This window comes from Myotis lucifugus, unplaced genomic scaffold (genome assembly GCF_000147115.1).
Source record: "Myotis lucifugus unplaced genomic scaffold, Myoluc2.0 scaffold_157, whole genome shotgun sequence".
NCBI lineage: Eukaryota > Metazoa > Chordata > Mammalia > Chiroptera > Vespertilionidae > Myotis > Myotis lucifugus.
The window spans coordinates 1,014,449-1,023,197 of NW_005871205.1; positions in this window are offsets into that span (position 1 = coordinate 1,014,449).

Here is an 8,749-nt window from a genome sequence, read left to right on the forward strand (position 1 = left end):
CACCCATACATCGCCTTTCAGAGCAGCTCATATGTGTGTGGCTCTGGATTCAGCCCTGGGACCAAAGATGAAAGGCTTGACATTTACCGATGGATAAACAAAACATGGTACCTTCATACAATGGATTATTTTATAATTAAAAAGAAATGAACTACTGATACATGCTATAACATGGGTGAACCTTGAAAACATTACTCTAGGTGAAAAAAGCTAATACCAAATACTGTATGATTCCATTTATGCGAAATGTGCAGAATAGGCAAATCCATAGAGGCACAAAGTAGCTCAGTGCTGGCTAGGGCTGGAGGGAAGGGGCGGTTGGGGTGATGAGAGCTAAAAGAGGAATTGCTCTGGGAGTCATGAAAATGTTCCAAAACTGACTATGGTGATGGATGATGCTCCAATCTGTGAATGTACTAAAGGACATTCAATTGTGCGTTTTAAATGGGCGAGTTGTATGCAATGTATAAGCGAACAAAAGATTAGTCTTAAGGGCTAAGGGGCCTCAGCCACGGATTTGATCCGTCCTTCAGCAGCAGAAATCAAAATGGGAAGGTCACTCCAGGCCAGCTCGCTCCCCGGGTGCTCCAGACAGAGGGACCGCGGAGGGGCCACATCTACTTGTTAAAACGGGCAATCGGGATTGACCCCGGAAGTGTGCGCACCAGACAATGGACATTTCCCTAGTGGGCCCGCGCCAGGCTTCGCGAGCCGTCCGGGAGACCCCGGGCTCCCTGCGGGCCCCCGGGCCTTCCCCGCTGCTCCGCGCCGCGCCCGCGAGCCTGCTGCGGGGCTGGGCGTCCGGGGCACCCGGCCCTCCCTTGCACGACAACGGGCAGGGAGGGGAACGGGGCGGCGCGAGTCGCTGCAAGGTCTTCCCAGGCCACGCAAAGCCGAGGGCACCCGAGGCCTCACATCCCCAGCCCGCCCTCCACCCCAGCGGCTCCGGGCCCTGCGCGCCCGCCCGGCCCCCCTCCCTCCGCCCAAGCCGCGCGCTCACCCGCCTCCACTGGGGAAACGTCAACCCGGCCAGGGCGGACGCGAGGCCCCGAGTGCGCCTGCGCCTCCGCATCTGCGCAGCCCCGCCCCCGCCTGGCCGCTGCGTGCCGAGCGCCCTCTGTCGGCCGCGCGCGGGACTTGGGGTCCAACCTGCCATACCTACTGGGTGCCCCTTCCCCAATCCGCCCCACTCAGTTGAAAAAGAAAGCCGTTCCACTGACATCCTTCTTACGTTAAACACCCACCCCTCCTTCTGGCTGTTGCCGCCTCGGATATAAGCCCTGAAGGCAGGCTCTCCCCCATAGTCCTGAACATGGGTTGATGCTAAAACATCAGGGGCGTTCAAGATCTGTGAAAAGGCTGACTAGAGAACTTTCCGAAACCACTCTGGCTGATGACAGGAATTATATTTGGATGGGAAATTGCGTTTTGAGTCATTCCATCAAATTACAGTCCCATAACACCTGTCAAAAGAATAAATATGACAGTAATAGGCATGCTTCCTTTCAGACCCATCTATAATTATAATTGAGGGAAAGAATACAGAATTTAAACTCAGAGCTACTGCCAGTATCGTTCTTTGAAAATGAAATAATGCTGTTTTATTAAATAGGCTCTCCCTGCTCTCTAATGTTTAAAGCTAACGTGCTTCTCTGAATTGATTTAAATACAAGTTTTATATCCTGAAAGAAGAAAAGATGAGTCTTTATCTTCAGACAAACCCCCTGTTCAATGCTGCTGCTGATCTTCTCTCAGCTGATGTCTAAAAGGGAGTTGGGTTGTTAGTGGATAATATTGCTTCTGTTCACGTCTCTCTTCTCTGGGGCTTTTTAAACCTATTTGTAATGAAAAGGCTGATTTCCTCACACAGACAGACTCCATGTGTAGCTGATTTAACAGGACAACTTTTTTTCTCTCTTTCTTTCTTCTTCTTTTCAAGGAAACATTGCTCCCTGGTGGCACCTGGGAATCTATTTTTCTCCTTTTAGGATAAGAGACGTTGGAAGGGGGAGGGGAGAGATATTTCTTAACAGTGGCGGTTTTCAGGTTTCTCTCTCTTTTGTTTTCCCCTAACTCCCTGTAGAGTTTCCTCCCCCTTTTTTTGTTTTACCTTTTCACCTGACATACTAGCCTTCCTCCACATCAGGTGGGGGTTCCAGCCCTGACATATTCAGATAATTGCCTCAACCATTCCATTTATTTTGAATATATAGACTCGAGCCAAATATATCTGAAAGACATGATTGAACCTTCTTAAAGAAGCCCTCTTACTTATACATGCATATTCAGGGGCACATCATTCGTGCAGATTCAATCAATAAATCATTAAGCTCTTAAGGCCCTTACTAGGAACAATCTGCAGTATCACCATCATTTCCTGTTTTCAGCGTTAGGCTCACTTAATATTTTGAAAATATTTCGGTTTGTCTTTGGCTCCATCTCCCTTTTGCTCCTTGATTGCTAAGTTCCTGCATCAGAAACATTGTTCCAGGACAGCCATTTTCAACCATTTTCATTTCACGGCACACAAACTAATGACTAAAATTCTGCGGCACACCAGAAAGGTATTATATTTTTTTGCCAACCTGACAAAAATTAGTTATAATTTTTATGGAATGTATTGGGGTGACATTGGTTTGCAAAAGCATACAGGTTTCAATTGTACAACTCAATAAAACATCTGCACACTGCATTGTGCACCCATAGCCCCAAGCAAAGTCTCTTTCCATCCCCATTTTCTCCCCCTTTGCCCACCTCCACCTCACCCCTAACCCCCTTTCCCTCTGGCTATCACTGTTGTCTGTGACCAAAATCAGCTGATGAACAAAATAGCAACAGAGGCATGGATACAGGGAACAGACTGACAGCTGTCAAAGGGGAGGAGCACTGGGGGACTGAATGGAAGAGGTGAGGGGATTAACAAAAAATAGATATAATTTTGAATTAATCACACCTGACGGCAATTATTGTGCTGGCTGTTGTCAATTTTTAATTTGACGGTCTAAAAGGAAAAGAGGTCAGTGCCCCTGACTAAATAGGTATTACATGTTTTAAAAAGTCCCATGGCACACTGGTTGAAAATCGCTGTTCTGATACTCAGATCTCATAAAATATTCAAGATGCAAGCTGTTCCCTTTACCTCAAAAAGACTCCACTTTCAGAATCACTCGTGCCTCTCTGTCTAAGCACACAAGGTTTTACCTTTCTCAAAAATTCCTCATAAATATCCAAACACCAAGAAAAAATAATACCCAAAGTAAGATGGGCTTGAACAACAATATCCGATTTTTTCAAAGTCAGAAGGAAACCTAGATATTTTAAATAATCGGATTTTAATACTTTGAACTTGACACCAATCTTAGATTCTCACGCTGCAGTAGTAAAACTAAAGAATTCTTACCAGTCCACACATTCACTAAAATGACACCTGGCCCATGATCGAATGAAAACCCAACCATTCTTACTAGTTATTTTCCTCTACACTGAAATTTTAGCAGACAAACACCCTCATGTCAGACAATGCGGGATATTCACCAATAAATGGAATTGAAAGACTTTTTACCTGAGATATTTGTCACTCAAGTTGGCTGTCCGGGGGACATGTTCTCATGGGGGAGTTTATGGACTTTTATAAGAAACACATCACCACATTCTCCTGATTTCTGACATTATGCCATTTAACCTGACACCTGCAGGTTTGTAACCCAATATTTGTAAGAAACAATACAAGTCCTGATGCTTCTTCCCACCCTCCGCCTGTTTTTTAGATTTCAAAGAGAAACGATACATTTGCATCCTCTGATTAAATCAGGTTATTGTCTCGAAGGTTGACCATGTAAATAATTCAAATTAATTCATCACTGTACAATAGGTTTAATAAGCATAATAAACACTTTGAAGAAAACAAGCAGGACCCTCCGCCTGCCCTTGCTCTCACTCCCATTATCTCAGATTTCCCTGTGAACGGAATGAGTGGTACCACGTTGCTCTCTTCTATTCAAAATATGCAAAGTTGCTATTTACCAGTTTGCAATTTGCATGTCTCAAATCCTGCCAGAACACAGGGCGAGGGGCTTGGGGGGGGGGGCTTGGTGAAAGTGAAAGGGGATGCCAGAGTGGAAATGGAAAACCCAATGAACAGATCTGCACCCCCAGGGGCCTGCAAAGCGTAACCCTCACCGACGACTGAAGATTCATTTTTAAGAAAAATGAAAATACTGGGTGTAAAAGGTTGTGTGACATCTTAGATATCTAGTTTCTTGTTTCTTTAATTGCTGGTTGAAGAAGGGGATGAGCAAGGATTTCAAGATTTTTATATAAAGGAATACAAGAGGGAAAAGGGTACAATTGTGACTGTTTACAACATATGCTTTTTCTTTTTAATATATTTTTGTTGATTTCAGAGAGGAAGGGAGAAGGAGAGAGAGATAGAAACATCAATGATGAGAGAGAATCATTGATTGGCTGCCTCCTGTACGCCCCCAACTAGAGATTGAGCCTGCAACCCAGGCATGTGCCCTCGAACTGGGGCCCTTCAGTCCGCAGGCCAGGCTCTATCCACTGAGCCATACCGGCTAGGGCTACAACATATTCTTGGAGAGTAATTTATGGCCTGGGTTTTAGACTTCCTAGACCTCTTTCTTGTATTGCTTTCTGCAGCTCCATAAATCTAAACTTGCTGACTGGTAAATATCATATTATATTTCTTGGTGTGTTCTGTAATAATATATTTACACTGGCCACACTGATCATCAGATGTGTGAATATGAGTCTCCAGTTTTCATCTCTTAAAAATATGCTCAATGTCTCATGATTTCAGATTATGAATAACATGCACACACATACACACAATTTTTTGTATAAATCACCTTTGAAATTTGAATTTTTCCCATGAAAAGTATAAGTGAATGCAGGATGGTGACATTAACAAAGGAGTGGATGTGCTTGGCAACATTTTTATTTTCTGCATTTTGATAGCATTTAACTAAAGATCCACTTTAAAAATCACCTTGTTCACGAAGTGTAATTCTGTTTCCTCTGATTACATCTGCAGAGACTTAAAGCCAAAGGTTAAGAATTAATGTCACAGTTAATAGAAATGGAGACTGTACGAAATAATGAATTTTATTAAATGGGATTATTTGGAGGAAGAGAGAGACAGAGAGGTACAGAGGGGAAGGAAGGGGGAGGGGAGGAGAGAGAGAAGGGGAGTGAAGAATGAGAAGAAGTTGAAGGAAGTTAGCCTTTCGGTGCTCCCCACGGAGAAAGGCCTGATAAAGTTAAGGGAAGCAGCCCAGAACGAAAATCATTTACTGAGGGAAACCATTATTCATTTTGGCCAGAAAATAAGGTGTCTAGTCAATCAAATATGTAGTTAGCAGTCATGCATTGTTAGTAGTACATTTACATATAATACATACATATATATATATATATACTAGAGGCCCGATGCACGAAATTCGTTCGCCCTCGCAGTCCGGCTTCCTCCGGAAGGTCATCGGGTGATTGTATATAGTCTTCCACCGGAGCCCCATGAGAGCGGCTCAGCCTTGCATTTCATCAAACATTCGCTGAGACCCCTCCAAGCGCAAAGCTCCATGCAAAGCCCTGAGCTGTAGCAGAGCCCCCCTGAACTCCCTTTCTCCCACTCCCACTCTCCTGCCCTTCGCCACTGATGCTGTCGCTGTCCCTCTTGAGCCCCCTCCTGGCTTCTCAGTGTTCTCTGAATAGATACCCTCGGCTCCTTATTACACCTACAGGACCCTGCAGGGTCTGGTCTCAGGCTTCACTCCATGTCCCGGTCTCCTACTGCAGCCAAAATGTCCTTTCAGACCCTCAAATGCCCCATGTTCCTTCCACCTGCCCATCCTCTTGATCCCACCTCACAGGTCTCTTCCTCAACGTCCCTGATGCCCCGACTCCCACTCGACAGTGGGGCAGACAGCTCTTCCTCCCCAAGGGTAGCCTGTCTCTTTCTCCATCCTTTATTTGGTAGAAGATGTTAGAAAATACCCAGGAAGGGAGCAGAGACAGGGAGAGGAAGGCAGCCCATAAAGAGAATCTTGCCCATCAAGTCACCACCATGGGCAACTGAGCCTCATCCTGAGGGAAACCAGTGTGAACACACACCTGCCATCCCACCCTAGGGTCATGAGAGCTGGGGTATTTACTGGTTGAACGATGCTCTCTGGGTGCGAACCCTCTGTACTTCTCCTGGCCTTCCATGCTCTCAGGTAGAGATGCAGATGCCGACAGTAGTAAGTCGGCCAGATTTACACAGCAGAAGGCTCAAGGCACTATGGGGGCGGACCTGCTAGTTACATATACATGTACATTTATATATAATACATACGTGTGTGTGTGTGTGTGTGTGTGTGTGTGTGTGTGTGTGTTGTCATCCACTAGAGCCCCCGGAGAGCAGGGACTGAGTAGCCGTGTCTCTCCCAGGGCCTGTGCCTCACTTCCTCTGGTCCACCATTAAAATCACTTTGTAAATCACATCATTATCTAGCCACTATGCTGTACGCCTGAAACTAATATATAATAACATTGAATGTCAACTGAAATTGAACATTTTTAAAATTAATAATTAATTTTAAAAGTCACTCCCCCCTTACCAATACCCTCAACTCTCTGGTTCCTCTCACCCTGTCTCACACACTCTGAGTGAACTCACCATCCTCCCTCTCCAACCTGCTCCCAAGCAGATGAATGTTGAGACAGTGACACAACACAGCTGATGGGTTTTTACCTTAAATGTATTATTCAAGCTCAAAGGCATTCTGGATGCTGCCTGGGAGGGAAATGACTGTTTCTTTTAGAACTCCCATAGCTCACCTCCGCCCTCACGCTAAGCCGTGACCTCATTAAATAATTAGACACCCAGTCAAGACCTTCCTCCTCTTCGCAGCCCTTCTCCTCCTTCCTTCCTGTTACACTGAGGAAGGCCTCCTAACACCTTTGAAAAACCAATTCCTCCGCGGGTTGTCTGGCTTCCATCCCCTCTGCTTCCTAAATCTTTGCTGCTGTCATTATCCCCTCTCGCCTGCTTCCTTCATCTCGTCTCCTGTTCATTCTAAGCAACATATCAAATAGGTATTGAGGCCTTGCTACTCGAAATGTGGCTCATAGACCAATAGCAGCGGCCTCGCTTGGGAGCTTGTTAGAAATGCAAAATCTCCCACCCCAGACCTGCAGGCTCCGAATCTACATTAAACAAGATCCCCACGTGATTTCTGGGCACAGTCTAGTTTGAGAATGCACGTTGTCTCTGCTCTATTTCTCCACTCTCCCCTACAGCCACACTTTTATTCACTCATTCAGCAAATGTTTATAGAACACCTACCAGGTACCAAGCAGTCTTTTAGGTTCTGGGGATACAGAAAACAACAACAAACATGATCATTGTTGTGTGTGTGTGGTGTCCTACTGGCAGAGAACCACAAAGAAAGATGGCATGATCAGGTCATAAATAAGTGCTTTGCAGAGAAATCAGACATGGTCATGTGATGGTCACCAGATGGCTACTTTAGGTCACTCCAAAAAGGTGACATTTACACTGAGACCTAAATGACAAGAAGTCATCATTGGCGTTGTCTACACAGGCTGCCTCACTTTCTAACTCATTCACCCATTCACCTTCCCGGGAGGCAGCTGGTTCCCATCTTCACAGCACCGAACCTGCTGGAACAAGGTTTCCAATGGCTTCCCCGTTGCCATAAGCAACTGTTCTGTCTCTGTCCTTAGCTTCCTCTACTCAGCACCCGTGGGTCAGCTGACCACACCCTCCTTCTTGAAAGTTGTTAAATTAATTTAATCACCTAATTAACCTTTTCCTTGACGTGTATTGTTCAATGTTAGCTCTTACTAGAAAAACAAATTAAAGACGTCTCTGGGTAAGGGAAGAAAGATGAAGGGGAAGGCGATCGATGAGATTAGTTTTCTTCAAGCATACACATGTAATTCCAAATCAGAAAAAAATACATTTTATTTTATGATCTTTAAAAATCCTTTGTTATGTCAGGTGTGGCTGGAAATGAGGTAGATAACTGCTTTGATCCAGCTTACAAAGGAAAAAGCTGATTCATCATTCCTTCCAGACCTGCCTCCCTGAGCCCCGTCTTAGGTCTCAGGGACTCTGGGCGGGAAGGAGAGCCGGCAGGGACTGTGAGCTTCCCACGGGACCACCGGTCTAAACTCGGTGCCAGTCCTAAAGGACAGGTTGGCACAGTGAGGGAAGTAGGGGGTGGGCAGGAGGAAAATCATTTGCTGGAAACTACAGAACCTCACCTAGAAGATGGATGGAAGTTATTATTAGCCTGCTGATACATAGAAGACTAAATTCAGCCCGGGGAAGGTGGTTTAGGAATGTCAATGTATAGTGTACCAAGCATGGGTGCATAGCCATAGAGGTACACAGTCTGTATACCCCATTTACCACACATGGATGGTCCGAACTCTTAACCTAGCTATTTCTTTTGTTTAAAATATATTTTTATTGATTTCAGAGAGGAAGGGAGAGGGAGAGAGAGATAGAAACATCAATGATGAGAATCATTGATCGGCCTCCTCCTGCACGCCCCCTACTGAGGACTGAGCCCACAACCCAGGCATGTGCCCTTGAACGGAATCGAACCCGGGACCCTTCAGTCCACAGCCTACGCTCTATCCACTGAGCCAAACCAGTTAGGGCACTATTTCTTTTTAATTACCAAACACCGTTAAGCCGGTCAGGAGCCCACTGCCCCCC